This window comes from Marmota flaviventris, chromosome 18 (genome assembly GCF_047511675.1).
Source record: "Marmota flaviventris isolate mMarFla1 chromosome 18, mMarFla1.hap1, whole genome shotgun sequence".
In the NCBI taxonomy this organism is placed as follows: domain Eukaryota; kingdom Metazoa; phylum Chordata; class Mammalia; order Rodentia; family Sciuridae; genus Marmota; species Marmota flaviventris.
Genome location: NC_092515.1, coordinates 49,180,326 through 49,203,251, shown reverse-complemented (window position 1 = coordinate 49,203,251; position 22,926 = coordinate 49,180,326).

Genomic DNA, 22,926 nt, shown 5'->3' with positions numbered 1-22,926 from the left:
ACATCTTTGTCTTTCCTTTTGATTAAAAAAAATATTCCCTAGAGGTGCCTATCTTATAATTGTGACTAAATAGAATATTAGGTAAACATGGGAAGCAAATAAGACAACAAAATGAAGTCATACTTTTTTAAAGCTTCGAGTAGGTTACTAAACCTGACATTTCTGATCTGATCAGTTTTTGTGGTGCTTCCGAGGATGTTTAGCAGGATCTCTGGCCTCTACCCACCAGTCATAACAATCAAAAATGTCTCCAGAGGTTGCCTCATGTCCTCTGGATGGGGGTATGGTGGTGCAAATTTGCCCCTAATTGAGATTAGTTTAGATAGACTTCAAGGTCTTAGCCTGGGCATCTTCAAGAAAAGGCATTTTCTGCCTCCAGAGGGACAGAGAAAAATCATCCCCAACTCTCATCTTTGCACAGTAGCAGAGATGCACCCAGGACTCCAGAAGTGACCACTGCAGGTACCATCAGGCTCAACAGAGTGCATACACTCCATGGACTTCCCTGGGTCCTCTTCAACGTATGTACCAGCCAAGAAGGTGCCACGTGTGGGCATCTTCTTCTCAGTCCAGTTGGTGTTGACCAGAAAATTTAAAAAGCTCCTTTATAAACAAAGGGAGAATTGAGACTAAAGGGGCAGAAAGATGTAAATCTGTAAGATTTCTATTATCAGGAGAAAGCTCTTTCCTTTCTTTGTCTTCCTTCCCACTCTCCCCTGTTTCTTTCCTTTCTCTTTCTCATTCTTCTTCATCTTTTCCCCTCTCCCCTGTCTCTGTCTCTCCTCTCATCCTCCCCTTTCCCTTTCTTTCTCATTTTTAAATCTGTTCGATTGGCTTGCCCGGGAACCTTACAGAAACTTCTCTCGAGAGCAGCCTATTGAGCCACGCTCTCAAATTGCCCCCAGAGCCCACTGGATATTCCTTCAGATGTCTAACAAGCGTTGAACACAACTGAGGTTTAGAGAGACACAGAAATCAATACTGCGGCTTCCACCAGTCACGCTGAGGGATTAGCTGTCCCAAGGAAAAGCACAGACAGTTGAATGAGAGAATCATGACTCCGAATACCCTAACAGGTTTATGAACTAGAGAGAAGCCTCTGGCCCTGATCACCTCCAGTTGGCCTGGAGAAAAAGGAGGCTGCGAAAACATTCACTTAGCTTTCTCCCCTTTTGTATTAATGAGGTCAAGCGTTGGACCTCAGGGGGTCAGCAGTGGGACTGGGAGGAACGACTGTGGAGGCCAGTGGGCAAGGATGACCACAGAGCAGTGGCACTCAGAGGCTCAGAGCAACCTCCTGGACTTGGTGGAGTCAGTATCCACATCCCTCAGGACACAGCCAGTAGGGGGGGTAGGACAGCAAGTGACATAGAAATACGACAGTGCTGGGTGCCCTTTGCATGGAACAATGTTGGGGGGTTTGCACTTTAAAAATCATGGACAGAAGAGATCAATAGGGCATGCCAAGGAATTAGAGGGAATCCTCTAAACGGGCAGAATTATGAAGGCACAAAACTCAACTGGAGATAGTTTAGGAGCTTTTTAACCTCAAGTTCTTGCCTCCTTTGGTTCCCATTCTAGGGGCCGATCCTCTGAACTGAGATGGACATCCCAAATATCTGGTCTGGAGGGACATTTAAAACCAGGTGGAGCCAAAGGTCTACATGACAGTAATTTCAATAAAAAGAGAAAGAGTCACTTTATAACTGGACCCACAGGCTTGAGTGAGGTGAAGAATTAAAGCTATTATCTGTATAATTCAAACCAAAAACCTACCTTTCTCTGAATTTATAGGACAATTTAGGTCCTAGCTGAATAATTCAGAAAAAGATAATCACCTCAATTATTCAGATGGCCATCTTCTCCCCTCACACATTCTATCTCTAACTCAGATGTGGAAAGTCACTGCAATTAAGTCTCTTTAACCAAGTCGCCCTCAGAGGGCCCACCGATTTGAAGGACAAATATGGTGCCCCCAAAACATGGTGAGTGGAAACTGACCACCAGGAGCAAGTCAGATGCCAGACACTGAGCTGCCTCTGTCTCTGGTGCTCCCTCATGTGCCGAGGTCAAAAACCCTCCACCCAGGTGTCAAGGTCATGGCATGCGTCCTCAGTGTGCCTGTCCTGCCCTTGGCCCAGTGTGGATGTCACTGATTCCTGGACAGAGCAGCCTCCTCTGAGTCTCAGTCCCACTAAGCTTGCAGAAGCACGTCACTTCCGGGCTGTGTCTGGGCGGCTTGAAGTGGAGTCAGATTCTGTGCATCCGAGGCTGGTGAGCTGTTGGCCTGGTGAACCTGTGAGACACCTGACCAAATTGGCAGGGGTGACGGGGAGAGTGGTGCTTTCTCCGGTGACTCCAGGACAGTGGTGGGGCTACACTGGCTAGCCTGGCTTTAGTATGCTTTTCTATTAGCACGGCTCCATGCACACCACGAGGTCCCTGTGCGTCTCCATGTACCTGCTCTCACCTGGCTTATGCGCACAGGTGCAGGGTGCCCGGATGCTGAGCAGGATGCTGTGGCCAGGCTGGTGGGTTCAGCTTTCTTTGTGTGAACATTCATCTGCCCAGTCCCATCCCCCACCCTCTCCCCGCATATTAACCTAAAATATGAGCGCATGCTCCAGTCCTGCCTGGGCTGGCTGCTCCAGCGCCCGCAGCATCCCTGCCCCCTTCCTCCAGCCCTCTTATCTAAAGCAGCGTGTCACTGCAATTTTATGGTCAACATTACAGACTCAAGCCCTCCTTTGAACCAATCGCACTGCACTGAATATGTTAAGGGAATCCAGGATTTCTGCAAGGAGCCTGCTTCCTGAGCCGCACCGCCTGACCTCTCCAGAGCAGCCTCCATAAATCTGCCTCACCTGATGGGAGATGGGCTTTTTAGGATCTCTCAGGGTGCTTTGAGGTAGCACTTCTATGAACTCCTTGCCACAATAAATAATGCTACTGCAATATGTCTTTGGGAGTGTGTCAGCAGCGGCTGTCCTGCCATGAATTTTTATTCTTGTGCCGTCTGGAAGATAGATTCCAGATTCGGCATTTCCCCGCACTTAGTGTCAGATCTCTTTACCCCCTTGCCCCAGCAGAATGACAGAGACCACAAATAAAATTAAAAAAAAAATTTAAAGAAAAAGCAGCCTAGGAAAAATGGCCCAAGACTAGAGCGAAAGAGCCAGTCTTGCCTCATAACAGTGAGTGAGCCGCCAATTTGATGGTGGTGGTGAGGAGGGAGGAGGGAGGCTGTAAGCAGGGCAATTCTGGAGTCCTCAGAAGGAAGCAATTGGCCAGGGGTGGCTGGAGAAAGGGATTTTCTAGCAGGTAAAGTTGTTGAATAAGAGGAAAGGCCAAGTTTGGGTCAATAATCCATTACAAAGGAGAGCAGCAGAAATCTGTTTTCAAACATCACTTAGGTAGTCATTGCCCTGGGCAGATTCTAGGCAATTGGTCCATGAATAGAGGACAATGGATTCGGAAATAGCCCAGAGATGACATCCAAGGTGAGGTGTTGTGTTCTGGAAGCTAACGATGAGAAAGAAAGAAACTACTGTAGTTTAGGAATAGTAATCAGTTTCTTCCCAAATTTCACTGGCTTGCATGTCTCTGCTGAGCAAGAAATGAAAGCCCATCGGGTCGTGTGTTTTCCTAGTTATCATCTCTGCAACTTGAGATCACCCGGCAGTGCTGAAGCCAACATTCACCACTGCGATGCCCAAGAATTTCCGCTTCTTTGAAATGCCCCAAGTCCCAGGAAGTTTCTGCATTAATAACTTGCCAGCCATATCCATTACGGTGGGAGAAAGCACCGGAAAGGAAGAAAGGAAAGGTGACTTTGATATGTTAACATCACACGATGGTAGATGATTTCATTTTATATGCTGCTTCCTCTTTGGAGAGAATAAAATTCAGCATCCTGGCAGGAACAATGCCAAGGCCCAGTTTCTGTGTGCATGGAGATCTACACAATCCCAGGTGGATAACGGAGCCCACAACTTCTGTGGACTTCTAAACCAGTCTCACTGTGACCAGCAAAGCAATCACCTGGGGATCTCACCATGCAGATGCTGGCCTGGGGTGTGTCCTGGGATGCTGTTTCTCACAAATTCCCAGGTATTGCTTATGCTGCTGGGGCTACTGAAGTGAATGTTGAAGAACTACGTTTTAGAGTCTACCAGGTTTCTACTGTGTTCAATACTGCTCTCTTCTAAAGTACATTTGTGAACTCTGAGCCCAAGAAAAACCAAGTCTGTTCCTTTGGTCCCATATAGTGTGTTCTCTGCTGTTCCCTCCTGCTCCTATATAAAAACTTTTGCAAAAATTGGTAGTTCCAACATTTGCATATAGCACATTAATACTTCAAATGCCCCCAAATGTATCATCTTATTAGAAGTTCATGATTAGAGTCTGTACTTGGCATTGCTTGTGAGTGGACCATCTGGACTAATTGACCCTGTGGCTTGGGAGGAATAGGCTGCCAGGCCCTGCCCAAAGGGAATCAGATTGTTAATGTAAAATATCATCCTTGATATTGGCCTCCTAAAGAATGTCTTACCCAAATCAATTGTTATTTCTAGCCTCCTGGGGCAGTGGAGCCTATTTTTGAGCTTGGACATTCCTGAGAGAAGGGTGTGCAGTTAGGTGAAGACTAAATGGGAGGCTTTCCTGAAGAAGCTACCAATAGCCAGCTATGGGTCCCCCATATGTGGGACCATGGGTTCATCTGACTTATATCAGTTCATCTCCCACACAACAAGAACAGCAAGACCACAACCTGAAATGGAGGTGACCAACAAGGTCATTTGCAAATGCATTTTTTAAATGACAAATTAAAGTTCTTTGTGGTGCAAGTAGTCTTTGGAGCAAGAAGCGCAGAAGCCTCTCCTATATCCTCCCCACATGTTGAAATAAAGTAGCCGAGAATATAGCGGTCCCTGTCAGTCAAGTCGTCTGAGGACAAACATCGCACACATGATCACTCATTTGTAAACTGGGCTTTCTGCCTGCTGAATACCTTTCAAAAAACAGAAGCTCTCTCCTAATTGCCTGGGCTGACCTATATTTAGAAACCTGAAATGTGCTGGTGTAGTGGAAGAGCCAGAAAAAATGTTGGAGTTAATCACTAAATCAATCCGGGCTGACCCCATGAGGACAGTGAGCACTCAAGGTTGTTGGTCAAGGAGCTTTTGGAGGCTGGACTTAAAAGAACTCTCTGGTTTCCCTGAAACTGGAAAAAACAGCTTCTTTGTGCAAAAACATATTCTCCGAAGAGAATCTGGTCTGTTTTGGGACAGCCCTTTGAATCTCTCCTGCCAGTAGCCAGGTCAAGGTTAACTCTGTTTTGTTTTGGTGTTCTCTCTTGGGCTCTCCCGTGACATCCAATAGCCACGGGTACCACAGATGGAGAAATGAGCCATATGCTGATGATTCTCAGGAGAAACAGCGGCACGGTCTTCTGTTCTCACCCTCGGCCATCTTTCTTCTTAAGACATCTTTTTGATTTCTTTGTATTCTGACTTGTTAAAATTCATATTTTAATTTTTTTTTTATTTTACCCACAGTGTGATTAGGATAGTTTCCTAAAAGTTCAGAGTTTGAAAAATTGGGAGGACAGCACAAAGAGCATTAGGTATTATTTTCAGTTCAAATGAATTGTGGGGTGACATTTGAAAATGGGCACCAGGTACCTTGAAGATTAGCAATTACCTTTACAGGAATACAGAAAAGAAAGTTCAGGAAGCCCTTGGATTTTATAGAACCAGCACTCATCTCCAAATTTGCCAGATTTTGAAACCTGGGTGGCATGGCTTTCAATACTGAAGGAATAAACAACTAAATGGGGGGGGGGAAATGTACCCAGAACTGTTAGAGGGAGTTACTGATCATTTGGTTCCTACAGAAAGTACACATCAGATAGGGATGGAATAGAAAAGTCTGATATGTTTTTTGAGATTTAGGTTGAGATGTTTAACTAGTTAATATTAAAGCTAAGTTAAGCTATCCAAATGTATACACATTTATTTTCAGTTCTTACATTGAATTTTACCTTTAATTGAGAAAGTTCAGTAACAGGATATAACAAAATATGTACATTTATCACCAACTATTTATTGACTCTTTACAGACTCATTTTTTTGAGATGATATTTAAGTGGGAGATATCATTATCTTCAGGAAGTTTGTATTCTGATTGTCAAGATGGGACTAAGTTGCTAAAACAAACAGAAATATCCAATCATGTGTCATGACAGGATCCAGACCATATGATCAGGAGTTCAGAGAAGCAGAACATTGATGAGTGATTTAAAACAGAAGGAAGTCTTCTCACCAGTAGGGTTTGTGCAGGAAATGAGAAAGGGGATTCCAAGGAAGCGGGGCCATCTGTGTACTCTCAGGGCTGCAAGGAGACTGGTCCAAAGTAGCACCCATCTGGGGACTGGAGCAAGTCAAGTTTGAGGGTCTGGGAAGGGATGAATTAGAATGGGGTTCACGTCTCATCAGCAGTAACCCAAGACATGGAAGGTCAGTTCTGAGCAGAGGAGTACTAGAATGGAAATGTATCTTGGCAAACCAGAGAACCTCAGGCAGGTGGTCCCAGGAAAATGGGAGATAATGGACCCTAAAGAAAGAGTTAGGACCTTTGAACTAAATTCAGTAGGAAAATAGGGCTCAACAGAGGGATGAGATAATTCTGAGTATAGGAACATCCTTCTGTCCCTGTGCCCAGTGGGTCTGAGAACTGTAAGGATCAGGAAGTTACAAGGGTGTGGGGGAGACAATACTTATCAAGAAGGTTGTTTTGTTAAAATTCTATGAAATTTGGAGAGCATAAACAGCCTACTTTGGGATTATTTCTAAAAGAGACAAAAGCAAAACTACTTGAGTGGGCAGTGGTGGCGATGATGGAATGGGGACATTCTACTATGGTGGGGGGAAGATTTTATTAATTATTTTATTGGCACATGATGATAATAAAAAGCAACCATTTTTGGTTGGATTTTTATTATTTTTAAAAATTCCTCTACTGATATGCATTCCTTTTACTCTCTGCACTTGGGATGACTGCTCTCACTGTCTCCCTACATAGACAACCAAAGAGACAAAAGACTAGCAGCATCTCGAGATATTTTTGTTTGTCACAGCTGGAACAGAGGTGATACTACTGGCATCTAGTGGGTAGAGGTCAGGGATACTGCTAAATATCCTACAGTACACAGGATAGTTCTCATGACCAAGAATGAACCAGCCCCAAATATCAAGACTACTGAGGAGGAATTCTGATATAGACAAAAAAAATGCTTATCAAGGCATTAATTCAAACAGCAAAATTTTAGAAATCATCTTCATTTCCAAGAAGAATGATTAAATTAATTATAGACTATCCATATGTCCACAGGATGTGCTTTGCCGTCATGTTTTCCAATATCATTTAATGAAACAGGTAATTTTGCACAGTATTATATTAAGGAAAAAAATCAATATTGTATATACCGTGGGATCCCAGTTTTGTAACAACAAAGTGCATATACATGCCATATACAACAATCAACCTGAGAAACAGGACTGGTAAGAAGCCACAAAGATGCCAACACTGGTTACCTCTAGATGGTAGGACGAAAATATTTGTTTTCTTTTTTGCACTTCTGTGTGTTTCTGAAATATCTTTACAATAAACATGAATTAATTTTCTAATAAAAATATAACAAATGTGTTGTTGTTGTTTTCAAAACACCAGTGGTTTGAAATAGGCCAAACTTAAGATGAAATATAACTGGACCATGAGACTTTCAGATACAGGTTCCAAAGCCTTTATTGTCAAAGGCAAGAGGAAGATGGTTTTGCTTATGACCAATCTCATGTATAAGGGGCATGAGCCAATTGAAGCTCAAGGCTTGACGGGATTACTAAAAGGGCTACTGCTGATGTGGTATACCTTCATAAAATACTGCACCAGGAGAAGGTACACCGGAGTCCTCTGCAGGGCTAGTTGCCCATACACACTGCTGAATGTAGTCCTGCATGACATGGTGTAAGGAGACGAGGAGGACCTGGAGTAGGTCCAGATGGGAGCAACCCAGACCGAGAGGGTGTGAGGACTGTGCTACGTGACATAGGGTGAAGCAGCTAGAGATGTTTAGTCTGATGAGAAGAATGCTCAAGAGGGACATGAAAGCGCCCTTCAAATATTTGGAGGGCTGTCATGTAGAAAAGGGACAAATGTGCTCTGCATGAGCCCAGACCTCAGGGCTAGCACTAATCACCGATGAGAACTGATAATGCATCTTCTTTTACATAATTGGGCAGGGGATGAATTTGTCTACATCTAAGTTGTCCAAAATTTGGTGGTTAATTTTGAAAGTGAAACAGCCCTTGTCACTGACTTAATACGCGTATCAGGGTTGTTGTAGGGAGGACAGAGCAGGTGCCGGGCGGTGGGGGGCGAGAGGGAACAAAGAGCAACATTGCTACTACTGTCTCGCATCCCTGGTGCATGAACTAATGTGAGCGGCCAATGTTTACTGAGGGCCGTCCATGGGCATGGCCAGGAAAGGTGCCAAGCACTTCACGTGCCTTGATTTGATCCTTACAGCCACTTCATGAGGAAGCTACCATTCTATGTTCAAGGTCAACAGCTAGTGTATCAGATTCTAGAATGCTAACGATAGTAAGAGTCATCCTAATCATAATGACTACAGTAGCAACATTTATATAGAACTTCCTATGCATCAAATCAAGTTCAAAGTGTGACTCCTCTTATATCCCCATCTAACAGAGAAGATTTGGAGATCCTTGACCCAAACTAGAATTGTGTGAAATTCTGTAGTTAATGACAGTAACATTTATCATCATCATCATCATCATAGATTCAGCTGCAAACACCTGCAGAGTACTGACTACCTGTGGAATTTCAAAACTTCCACAGTTCAAAACCTTATCCGACATCAACTATTTCATACACCTGTGGGGAAACGTAGATTGGGGGAGGTTAGTCTTGGGCAAGGTCATGCAGTGATGAGCAATAGACGTGGGGCTGTGAAATTTGGTATTTTAGACTCTATAATGGTATTAGTAGCAATGGAACTAATAGTCCCTATTGTCTCTTATGATTTTCACCATCTGTTATAATGGGCACAAACACTTATGTGGCCCATACTACGTGTCAGGCAAAGACAACAGCCCTAAGATGTATTGAGGTGGTCAATTTTATGTGTCAGTGTGGAGAGTGGTTTGGATGAGAGTCACATTTAATTTGGTGAACTCTGAGTAAGCAAATTGTCCTCCATAAAGTAGGTGGGCCTCACTCAATCAGTTGAAGAACTGAATAGAATTTAAAAAGACCTCCCTCCCTGAGCAAGAGGGAATTTTCCATTTGATTGCCCCTGGTCTTCATTTGCACCATTAGCCTTCCTGGGTCTCAAGCCTGCTAGCTCCCACTGCAGGTTTTGGGCATGTCAGCTTGTATAATCACATAAGCTGATTCTTTCTAATAAATCTCCTTTCTCTCTACACATCCTATTAGCTCTGCTTCTCTGGAGAAATCTAACTAATACAGATAGGTGTGATTATTATCGCCATTTTAAACATGAGAAGACGGAGACCCAGAAATATTCAATGACTTGTTCAAGGCCATTCAGCTAGTAAATGGCAGAGTTTGATGGAAGGTCCAGCCCTCTGGCTATAACATCCACATGTCTACATGACAATTCCTGGAGCTCTTTGCTTTCTCAACGGCTGCACGTTCAGAGTTTAGGTGATGTGAAGTTGGGGGACTAACTGAAGTAACCTCTCAAGGTAGGAGAAGTCAGCTGCTGGAGCTAAAGAATGATCTCCCTGGGGTTCTCCTGCTACCAAGTGGCCATCACTCCCTCCCCTAGATGGCCCCCACCCCTGTGGGACATTTCTCAATATTTGACAGATCCAAGGCAAGAAGGCACATATCTTTCCTCTTCCTGGCATCTGATCAATTTGATTGATAAAGATGTACTGGGCACTTGGACTTTCCCAGAAGTTGGAGGCAACTCTCTTGCCACTTATACTCTCTATCCTCATCAGATAATTTGTTTCAAAGTAATTCAACTACATGAATCTTCTTTCATGTTTTTCCTACCCGGTAAAAATGCATAAGCACATGTGTTGTTATTTTTCTTATTTTTATTTTTTTATTATTTTTTATTTTTGAGAGAGAGAGAGAGAGAGAATTGTTTAATATTTACTTTTTAGTTTTTTGGTGGACACAACATCTTTGTTTGATGTTGTTATTTTTCTAAAGGTTTCAAGTATTGTCCTATTTTAGCAATTTTTTTGGGGGGTACTGGGGATTGAACCCAGGGGCACTTTACCACGGAGCCACATCCTCAGCACTTTTTAATTTTTATTTTGAGACAGGGTTTTGCTAAGTTGCTCAGGGCCTTGATAAATTGCTGAGGCCGACCTTGAACTTGCAAATCCTCCTGCCTCAGCCTCCCCAGTTGCTGGGACTACAGGCACACACCACCACATGCAGCTGATTTCAGCAATTCTGATGGTCAAGTTTCTACCTATGAGTTTACCAAACCTTTCACTGATAGGAAAACCTTCTTGCGACTCTCAGTTTAATTTCACGTTCGCTGGAGTCCTGCAAATACTGCTATCTCTTTGGACCATCCAAAGTAGATTCTCTTTCGCGGGTTCATCTTTCACATCATTTCCAAACAAAAAGACAACACAGACACAAGCAGCACAAAAACAAGCCATGGTACCAGGTAGTGGATAAAAAAAAAGGCATTGAAACAGATCCAAACAGAAATACAATGGTTTTATTATATGAGATTTCAGCAGCAAAGAAAACAAAACAAAAAAAAGATAAAAAAAGAAGGTTAGCAAAAGAGGAAAGCAAAATGCCTAGCGAACCAGAGCGCCCAAGGAGATGATATGTTCTTTGTGCGCATCCACATATGCTCAAAGGATATTTCCCTGTGAGGGTGTCATTGCCTCTCACTTCCTGTTTACAGTTCTATGTAAGAGTAGCTTTTAAATCCATTTGCTGTCCCCTTGGGAGTTGCAAGGAGGAAGGTGTTACTGCTAAAGCAGCAGCAACTCAGCCTCAAAGTCAAGGGCACGGGAGACACAGACTGATCCAGCACCCACAGCCCTGCCTGCTCCAGCCTTCCCTGGCCTCCTAGTGAGGCCCACAAGGGCCACTCCAATGTCAGAGGCTCTTGGAGAGCAGCCTCCTCTTTTTTCGATATTTTGTCATAAAAGACTGTGGATGTCAAGGAGAAAACGAATCCAGAAGCTTCCAGTCCAATCCAAACCTGAGGTGTTGTATCAAAGGCAGCAGGGGTCTGGCCCCAACAGAAAAGCCCACTGCAAGACTGTTTCTGGGCAGTACAAAGCTGAGGTCAGTGAATGTCACTGAGGAAAACCAATCTGAATGGGGAGAGAAGGCAGGGTCTCAAGTGACATAATTTGAAGGTGTGGGGTCACTGGGCTTTGCTTACAGGCAGAGGCTGCCTCCTCTCTTCGAATTCCAGCTCCTCCATTTTTGCCTTTCTACATTCACTCTCAACTCCCAACCCCAACACTCTTGGCTGTTCACCTGGAAAGTCAACACTTGCTTTGGGCCTTCCCTGCAGCTCTCAACCTACAATGACCTGTTCTTACGTGGTTAATGGAAGCTCCACCGTGCAACCCAGGACTTTCAGGTAGATGTTATTTGGTATTCTTTTCCAATGGCTCACGCATAGGGGTGCCAATCACACTCCACATGCCTTGAGAGAAGGATCTTGCTACATGCTCACTGTATTTAGGACTTTGGTGGCTTCAAGACATTTGTGCTGATACACTGCTTACTTTGTACCATCTCTAGGCCACTTCCAAACAGGCCCCCACATCCATGCTGTCTTCTTGACCAGTCAGCACAAACACTTAAATCACCATTTCTCATAAACCTTATGATAGGGGCAGAAAAGAATTGACATTGCTCAGGATTCTTGATTTTCTCCTGGAACTAAGAGATGGAAATGATTGCAAGGGTTACCTGACCCATTCTGGCATCAGGCTCGTGGTTCTATCGTGAGACGTGCAAAGACATTTAGCTTAAGCGAGAATCTTGGAGATAGGCAGAGGAATACTGGGACTAACCAGGTCTCCTTTTAGTAAACACAGGAGACGTGAGATGAGCCGGCCCAGGGTGATGGGAGGAGGTGCTACAGAAGTTAATTTCTCAGTTGTGTGCTGGGGAATGAAGAGTATGGTTGAGGGGTGCAGTTCTGGAAATAACACCTAACCACAATATTGATGGGGGTGGAATCTGGTTGCATCAGGAATGCTGAGGTTGAGTAAGTTCCCCAGGTGAGATTTCCAGGTTTCAGGGTTGCTTTTTTCTTAAACAGAAGTGGGGGAGGAGGATGTGGTACTGGCATCAGTATTAATCTTGCTTCCTTTCCACCTGCACCTGCTAATGTTACCTGGCAGAGTCAATGTATCGCCAAGCCCCCCCACCCCACCCCAAGTTTATTTATTGTGGCTATTTTACCAGCTATTGGCTCAACACACTCCACTCAAATATTCATCATTTAGCTCTCTGGATAAATCGTATTTAATCAGCACAGGAGAGAAAATAGCATAATTATAGATGCCGGATGCCATTACACTCAGAAGAAATTAAACCCTGTCTCAAGTCGACCAGCGGTTGCTGTGATTGCATCACCACTGGGGTTATGGAGAGGTTAGTGGCCATTCGGGGCCAGTGGTACCTTGTAGGATGTCTGACCCAGATGAGCTGTAAGCAGATCCACTCATGCACACACACATTCGCGGCATCAAAAACTCATCAAACGGCAGCCAGTAAATTAATCTTTTATTGTTCTAAGAACATGATAAATGAGAGGGTAATAAAGCAAGGTTCATGCATGGAGATGCAGGGGTGGTAAATAAATAGGCCCAGAGAATTCCAGTCCTAAAGGCTGACAGAGGGAATTCCCATTTCCCATCTTTTCCAGAGCACTTTTCTGCCAGTAGCTTGACTGATATTGACAATTAAAGGAAAGGGAGGAAGGAAATCTTTACAGTGAAGCAAGAGCATCCACTGGGAGTCTAGGAGTCCTTACAGGGAATCCTGCTACCTACAGACAGTGTAAAAGAGTAGGCGAGGCAGAAACACGCATTAGTCCATGCAGATCTGACTGGTCTCATATGCAAAAAGTTTCTACCTCAGTAAGACCAACCAGTTGTCTTGCATAGGGAAATGGTAAAGGGGGAAAGTTGCAAAGAACCCCAATATCAGTATAATATCAGAGCCCTACCTGCTTTCTGCCTGCTGAATCGGGCTCCTGAGAAGCGTTGGAATCTTGGGGTCAGTTTCCTTTTAGCCTTCATGGCCTGGCCTGTTCCCACACCCATCCAGGGCCACCTGGACTTGTCCAGGTTACGGAGTAAGAATCACCTTCAGTTTCACCACATAGCATCTCTCCCCTGGACCTACACCCCTGGCCAGCTGCCCTATCCACTGTGGAGCGCTGTTTATAAAAATTCAAAAATGTCCAAAGATGCAATTACGCTTTACTTATTACTGTTGGGTGACTGTTTTTTTTTCCCCTTTATTCTTTTTTCTTTTGGCTAATAATGCTTCTGAGGTTTGGATAAGTAACTAAGAGGAAGGAGATCTCCTTCTGGTCCATCCTGCTGCCGACAATTAAGAAACCTCAAAGTAATTTTTGAAAATGTCAGCGTCTCATTTAGCAAAAGGATAAATAATAAATGAAGCGTAATCACTGTCCTGTGCTGGCGGTACAGCTTCGCGGTGTCATTAGTAAACTAACGGTATAATATCTTTGTGTCACAGTTTAATTATATCTTGTAATTAGTTTCAGCAATGGATTGCATAGAGTCAGGCCCCCTGAGCTAAACAAAAGGTAATAGAACTTTAGGCGCCCTTGCATAAATCAATTATGAAAGTGTCCTGCGTTATTTGAAGCTTGTTTGTTGTAATTTTATGCACAAAGCTGAACCGGTCCTTCTTGCCCGTGGAGGGCAGTTCACCCCACCCAGCGCCCGTGCGCACCAGTGCCTGCGATGGGGCTGCTCAGTAGTGAGCGTCATGGAAGGGCCAGGAGCTCAAGGGGACTGGCGCTGTGGAGGGCGGGGGCAGGGGACACAGAGGACCAGGGCAGGCAATAGATGCACTCTGTGCAGGAGAGCAGGGAATCAAATAGGAAAAGATGTGAGGGCCCGGAAGAATGAATCTTTATGCTTCCCCGAACAAAGATGAGAAGGGTTAGGAGCATCAAAAGCCACGCAAGGCTGATGAATGTGGGCAGGCGGACACGATCCACGTCCCTTTATCGCTCCTCCTTTCAACATGCCAGCTCTCCCCATGCGGCTGGAATTGGAACCAGCACAGGTACTTGGCAATAGGGGAAGGGGAAGGAGAATCCACATCTTTAATTGGGTCTAATTCGGGTCCTACAGAGCTCAGAAACTGTAAAGGGCTTCTGAGCGGCGTGGAGGGCTAGCTGTGGTCACCAGGCCCAGATGGGAGAGTCAGGGAGTCCTGCTGGGGGAAGCTAAGAAGAAACTCAGGGGCGGGGGGTTGGTTAAGTCCAAATGCCACCAATACGTGTGATCATCTCTTTTTTGATCAAACTGTAAGGCATGGCAGAGAGTGGGGGTGGGGTCCACATTCAAAGTCCTCATCAAGTCGTCTTTGAAAGTAAGTCTAGTGCCACGGTGGCCTTTCTGTTTATACAACAATTTACAGGTTTAAACGAAACCCCGCTTGAAAAAGCAGACTGAATCTTCCTATTGTGAGCACTTCAGCAAATTTAACAAAAGAAAGAGCCCAGGCAAGGAAGAGAGAGAGAGGAGAGAGAGAGAGAGGGAGAGAGTGGGGGGAAAAAAAAAGTCCAGTCCTCAGACTGGTGTGCTGCAATCTGGCTGGTTGCTATGGTGACGTGATGGCTTGTTCACATGGCAACATACCTTAGGTCCACTATTAAAATGATGAGAGTGAACTCGGTTGCATTAAGGAGAGTGTGCTGTATGCTAAAGCGGGTCTTTATCTCCAGAGAGCGCTGGACAGAGACTAGCATCCAGTACAAATGAGGGAGTAGAGGAGGAGGAGGAAAAGGTTGGAGGTCTGGGGAAAAATCGCAGGGATACAATAACCGTGAAAAGAAAGATCCTCAGCTCTGTATCTCAATTGAGGGCTTGAGATTCAGAACATGGACAATGAGTTTTGTTTGCTATGGGGTTCACCATCCAAATCGGCCCATCAGGCTAATGACCCCTTATTTAAAACATATTCCAAATGAACCTGCTCTAGTTTGGCTCCAGAAAACATCCATGGTAAACTAAACCCAACCCATGGGCTGTCGCTGTAATGAATAGCAGAGCGACCGCCACTTACATAAAATACTCTAATAACGACGAGGGTGGTAAATTACATGGCATTTATTTATTGAATATAAAAGTCCATTGACAGCCGCAGATCCACATCATATCACATTAGAGCTGGTGGGAGCATTTCCTTTGGAAATCTGGTTTCACGTTTCCTTTAACACAGTGACAATTTTTCCTCCTACTGACGTCGAGAGTGTGGTGATAATTCTGCAGATATTATCCCAACAACCCTCCCTACCTATCCGTGCTGTGTTTCTTTCTGCCATTCAGTGAGCACTGCTGTGGCACACACAAGAGACAGCCAGGAATTACAGGGCTATATAATTCCACGGTGGGCTCTGAGTGATATCGTAAACCATCTGTGGGATGCCTGAGCCCCCGACATTTACCCCTCCCCCACTCATCCTGGCCCCTTCTCCACTTCTCTGTGGCTGGCTGTGCTTTATTTGAAAATCTCATTACCATAAAGTGAAGGGAAGTCTTTGCAAGCCACAAACATCTCCTGGCTTGGACGGGTGGCAGGAGGTGAGCTTGACTTCGCCATGGTTTAGATGACAATTGCCCAGAATCCAGAGGATTCAGTTCCATGGGTCAAGCATAGATTGGCATCTACCTTGTGCCAATGCTTTAGATGAATGGGAACCAGCAGACAGACCTGCACCCTCAGGACTGCTGTCCTGGCACGGAAGAGGGGACATGGAGTTCTGAGACCAGCAGGAGGGGCTGAGGACCAAGACAGAGAGCAAAGCCAAACACCATCATAAATTGCCTTTTCTCCACTCCCAACCCCACATTTCTCCTAAGTCTTAGGCCATAGAACATTGCTCTCTGATAATTTCTAGAGTTCCATAACAAGCTCTGGCTTCCTTATGAGTCTATATTATCAAAGCCAGTATGAGGGAAGCAGGATAGCTCAGAGGTTAAGGCCCTCAACTTTGCAGTGGAGTCTTGTTTTGTCATTGGCTAGCTGGGTGAGCCTCAGTTTTCTGGTCTGAAAAGTGGGGCCATAGCAGCACATCACCTCTCTGGATTATTGGTAGAATGAAATGAGGTCATAGTTGTAAATGCATATACTCACTTCAGAGCATATGTATTTTATTAATTATTGCTGTTTCCTGTGGACCTAGCCAGTCTGTGGCAGGCAATGCCATTTCCACTGAAATTTTAGCAACAGAGAAATGCATGATCTTCAGATCAAGCTCTTGAACAAGAGGCCAATATTTTGTTTGTTTGTTTAAAAAACAAAAACAAAAACAAAAACCTGTTTTGGAAGAGTCCAGGTCAGAAAACAGCTTGGATATATTTATTCTAGAACCTTCTCCCTTAGATGCTGACAGAAAGGCAGACTTGGCATGTAGCTCACCTTTCCTTCTGCTAGATGCTTTTCCTTTTTTAAAAATATTTGACTACTGACCAAATATCAGCTTCGTCCCTCTTTCCCAAAGAGTGGGCAGGCTTCTCCTCCTTAAGCCTGGTAAACTATATTGTGGAGGGAGAGAGAGAGAGAGAGAGGGGGGGGGAGAGAGAGAGAGAGAGAGAGAGAGAGAGAGAGAGAGAGAAACCTTTTGGTGTCTATCAACTTTCCATGACAGCTGCACTCATGTTCCCTCCAGAGGACCAAAATAACTACAAAGTGTACGAAATCGTTAAGCACATAAAAATCCCGGAGGTAGAGGCTGAGAATAAAACTCGTGATTTCCCAACCAAAAGGCATCAAAGCCCAGCCCTCGCCGTTCATCTGCTTCCCCTCCACTCCATCTGACTTTGCTCCATGAGCAGGCAGCACTGGCCCTTCCACACAGCGTGGAGGGACGGCAGGCAAAGCTGGGCCCCTGCCCTGCCTGGCCCACCAGCCTGGTGTGCAGAAAAAAGACGTGGGGCCCGTGGGAGCCCAGATGTGGAGGAAACCAGCCAGAAAATGCTGAAAAGGGAGAAGGCATTGGAATCCCTCACAAGTATTTTTTTCTTTGCAGCTCATGATATACTTTTCACACATTTAATGGCCAGGCAGCTTAGTTTAAAGACACTTTCCCATTTAAATGTGCCATAACAGAATAATAAGGTTATGTGGCACGTCTTGATGTATGGTCCCATCAGGTAGAAGGGTGCGAGAAAGACGCTGCCTTGCTATATTGAAAATCTAAATACAAAATTTTAGAATAGGTTGTTTGGTGGCTATTGCCCTGTGGTAAACGCAGGGATATTTCTTATCGTGGGTGCAGAGCTGCTTTTTGCTTCCAACCTTCTCTAACAGCCCTTGATTTGGGATGTGCTTTTCAGGGAAAAACCACAACATAAAATACTGCAGTGTACATATGTGCAGAGAGCTGGGCTGGGGATCCAACCACAGAGCACCAGCACCATAGGCTATTGTCAAGCAGGTCTCCACACTCATTCATTCTCTATTTACCAAACTCCTATTTATAGTACCTCATTAAGATAATTTCGAAGCACTAAGAAGTTGGAAAAGGAATTTCTACTTTTAAAGGAATTTAAAATTTCGTTGGAAAATAACACACCCATTATGGGAAAAGTAAGCTATTTAAGAGATCAAAGACCCAAATGGTCTAGAGGTTGGCGAATCACAGCCCACAGCCTGTGGGCCCCAAATGGATGGCCACTTGTTTTTGTAAATAAGATTTTATTGGAACACAGAGTCTATGCATGCTTTCTTCCTACAATGTTGGACGTGAGGAGTTGCAAAAGACATCGAGAGAGGAAGGGAGAGGGCATCTTGGCTGGGAAAGCAAAATGGGCAAGGGTACCGAGGAAGAGGTACAAAGATTCATTTATTGAAATGCTAAACCTGCAACCTCATCATATGACTAGATTTGGACTCAGGACCTTTAAAGACCTGATTATATTAAAAAAAAAAAAACAAAAACAGTCCAATGTGATCAGTGTCCTCATAAAGAAAGGAAATATGGACCCAAAGAGACACCCATGGATTTGCACATATAAAAGAAAGAGCATGTGAGGATATATGCAAGGTGGCCATCTGCAAGCCAAGCCAACATTGCCTTAGGAAACCCTAAGCCTACTGACACATTGGTCTTGGACTTCTAGACCCTGGAACCATAATGAAACAGATTTCTATTGTTTAACTCACCCAGTATGTGATATTTTGTTATGGCAACCCCAGTAAAATACTACAGAAGACAAACCTTCTTTTTTTAAATTTTAAACCACCAAGATATTAAGGTTGCTTGTTACCACAGCACAACCTTACTCACCCTGACCAATACAGTAGGATCCTTTAGGGTGGGTAGTAGAAATGAGCTAACTGAAGTGATAACTTAAGAGAAGTGAATGACAAACAAATTCTTGCTATTGGAGAGTCTAGAAGAAGAATCAAGGCAGATAAAATAGCTAATATGAAGTCCTTGGTTAGTTTGGGATGGGGAAGAGAGACAAGGATGAGGTGGGGTGCAGGTTAAAGCCAGATCACATAGGGGTCAAAGGTTAGGTTAAAGATGCTGGACTCAATTTTATAAGCTTTGGGGACCCATTGTTTGATTTTTTGATAAGGAAGTGAGAAGATCCAATTGAGTTTGTTTTGTTTTTAAGATCACTCAAAATCGTGTGTGAAGAATGAATTACAGGAGAGCAAAGGATTATGGAGACTTTTGAAGTGGTACTGGCAAAAGATCGGATGGTGCCTCAATCTAGAGAAGCAGATGGACTCGGGTATTTGATTCCATCAGCTTCTTCCTTGGATAACTATAAAAGTTGCAAGCATATTGACAATTTCATACTTTTATTTACAGTGTTTATTGTGAGAACATGCCAGAGTTTGGGGAAGAAGAAAGAATAAGGTCAGCATTATAAGAATATCATGGGTGGAAGAAATTCAATGGTAGTTTCCACAAAGAAAATTGAGTAAGTAGAGTTGGCTCAGGAGCTTTCTCATGGCATATGGAGAAAGAGAGAATGAGATGATGAAAATGGAAGGAAGGAACCACTGACTGATTTTAGGATGGAGATGACATCAGCCAGTGCTGTCAATATTTCATACAGTGGGAAGGCCATTGGTAGAAAGAGTGTGAGGCTTCACCTGAACTGTGTGATTTTGGGTCTTTGGCAGGAATTACAGAATTTCTGGAGCAGATACCCGTGAGGATGGGAAGGGTGAAGTTAAGAGTTTCCGGACTCTGGGTGCTTCGAAATGCTCTTAATTAGGTGCTACAATCATGCATCCTGTAGTTCTCAGCACCAGTTTTGTGACAGGCCAGAGTGTTTCCAATTATCTCAAAGGACACAGTATTTCTTCCCCTGCCCTTTTGGTACTGGGGATTGAACCAAGGGTGCTTAACCACTAACCCATATCCTAGCCCTTTAAAAAATTTTTTTTTTAGGACAGGGTCTCACTAAGTTGCTTAGGGCCTTGCTAAATCACTGATACTGGCTTTGAACTTGTGATTCTCCTGCCTCAGTCTTCTGAGCCTCTGGGATTACAGGTGTGTACTGCCATGCCTGGCTTACCCTCTTTTTGATCACTTTTATTCCAGATATCAAAATCAGAAAGGCACAAAGTTGAACAATTAAAAATCTTATATTTGTGTAATGTTTTTGGATTTGAAAATCTCTTTCTTGTATACAGGTCTCATTTAACTCTTTGTCAACCTGTCTGGCTGCTAGGTGGACACTGGAGATAAGGAGGAAAGAATCCAGGGAGCTTGGGAGTAGGCCAAGCAAGATACATCATGGTAGCTCAGTCTAAGCTAGTGACAGGACAGGGAGAAGAGGATGGTCAATTTGACATCAATTTCTCTAAACTAGTTATTGATCAGTTTAACAATCATTTATGGGGATCAACTATGGTACAGACACAGTGTTAGGTTCTGGGTGCTTAGAATTGTTGTGTATTAAGATCACTTAAAGTTTGGTGTGAGCCATGCTGAGATAAATGTGTAAAAAAAATCTATGGCATAATAAGATAATAACTAAAATAATTCTACCTGGGGAATCTAGAGAAACCTTCTATAGGGGAAGGACATCTCAGCAGGCCCTGATAAGACGAGAAGAGATTTTCCTAGAAAAAAATTCAGGGGGACAAGCCAGGTGGAGACTGAATATGTGTCCAAGAATTAGGGAGCTTGCTCCAATACTACAAATGCCCAGGGCAGAGGGTGCTGAAGAGGTGACATCAGACCACACTGTGAAAGCCTCATGTGATTATGCTAAGAAGCTGGCATTTGATTTTTAAGACCAGGGAGGAACCAGAGAAGGTGTGAGGAGATAGATGGTCATTTTACAAGATGGGGAGACAGAAGTTAAGAGGCAAAGTGATATGCCTGTGACCTCAAGGTCTGAAATGGTGATCAAAATTCAAAATATTTGGCCTATGTAATGTGACCATGCTCTGTAAGAAGATTTTTTTTCTTTAATAACACTTTTATTTCCTAATGTAGACAAATCACAGAAGATAATATCTCTTCTCATATGGAAAGGCCATTCAAGAATTTGGAAATCTGAAAGGAATCTAAAGGGCAGACCCACAAACAATGAATCACATTTGAAAAGCCTTAAAGACTAAAAACAGGCTATTTTCCAAGAGTCGGCAAGTTCACAAATCCATTCTGAACTGATATTCTAGTTCTCAGTGCAACGTGGGGGTATTTGTGTGTTTTAAAACTGAAGTCACAAAGGAATGAAGTCCTGGTACACACCACTACCTGGAGGAACCTGGAAAATAGGCTAAGTGAAAGAAGCCAGTTGCAAGAGACCATATCTTGATTCCATTTATATGAAATGTCTAGAATAGGCAAATCTCTAGAAACAGAAGGTATATTAACGTTACCAGGGGCTTGGGGGAGAAAGAATAGGGGATGACCACTAATAAGCATGGGGTTTCATTTTGAGGGACCAAAAATATTCTCTCTCAACCCATGGAGAGAGTTGTACAACTCTGTGACTATATTAAATACTCTTGCATCACATGCTTTAGCTGGGTGGATTTTATGGTATGTGAATTATATCTTAATAAGGGTATTAACAAAAACTAAAATGATAGCTCATCTGGGTCTTTGCATATTCATTAGCATATTAAAACGCCTAACACCAACAGGTTTTGAAGACAATGCAACTGATTCTTTGGTTCAACACATCAAATTACATTTTGACATCTTAAATATTTCCAGTGTATATTTAGGTTCTAAAGAGCTACAGTGGAACTTAAATATTCTTAGGTAAAAGGGAAGTCCTACTCCTGAGAAAAATCTTATCTCACTAGGGATTATGTAAAAGGCTCTGTCTAAATAACACAAAACAGAACATTTGGCAAGAAAGAATCCTGGAGAAAATGTGGTTTTCTTCAATTGGCTTATTTCACTTGACAACGTTTTCAAGGTTCTTCCAAGCGGTAGTGTACATTAGGACTTCACTCCTTCACTTGGGTCTTAAAGCTCAAATGATTCTTGTTTTCAGATGTTGGTAGAGTCAGGTTCTAATAAGACTTTGGCTCACTTGTTCTTTAGCTCTATGCATTCCCTATGTTCCTCTTATTAGCTGGAACAGGGGGAAGAAATTTATGACTTGTAGCTGGTTTCGAGGCCCAGGTAGACTGGTTTCAACTGCCAATCTCCATCTACCACTACAGTGCCTGCTGTTCACTGATTCAATTGCTGCATGAGACCAGGTATGGTGACTCGTTCTCTAGATAAACTCTCACCCCTCCAAGAGTCAGTGTTCAAACAACCTTCTTTTATTCCCCACCCCCAGCTTCCCCAGGAGAACACTTGGGCCCACCATTTTGAAAACACTGATGATCCCAATGTTGGATCATAGGCTTCATGTCCCTCCACCTGCGACAGTCATTTTTACTAACATGCTTTCTTCCAAAAGTGGCACCTGGAAGGTGAATGAACGATGCTCCCCGGAGAACCTAAGTTGGACTCCTTCTTTCTGAAGACTCGAAAGAGAACAGTAAGATTCATTGCCCTGGGTACTTTATATCAAGCTTAGATATTTCAAATGTTGAGTTGTCCTGAATAGAATCTTCACGATCTATCTTACGTACTTTCCATGTGTGGTTTAACTGACTTCTGCACACTGTGGACTGTTTGCTTTCTGTCATTTGCCTCTGGGGGTCTTTTAGGATCTAATGATCTTGCCAGCATAGAATGCCCCACTCCTCCACAGATTTATGAAACCCCAGAAAATGGACTGTGCAGGGACAGGGTGAGCACAGTCCCAGCGTTTAACTTCTTTTACTAGTCACCAACCCTTCAGCTCAGAAGGAGGGAGGGAGGGATACTGGCCAGAATGCTGAGCTAGTTTTACCATTTTCATATGCTCCCTCTCTCTCTCTCTCTCTCTCTCTCTCTCTCTCTCTCTCTCTCCTTCTTCTTTTTTTTTTTTAATTTTTAAAGGCAGAGTGCCTTAGGGTCTTTTTTAACAATGGTATCTTAATGAATTATTTAAAAAAGAAAATAGAGCTGCAGGTCCATCTGTAGTGCATATTATTGTCATCGGAGATAATAAGTACCAGATCTTTGATGGGGGGGGGGGGCACAGAAGGAATAGAAACAAAACAGGAGAGGCAGTGGCT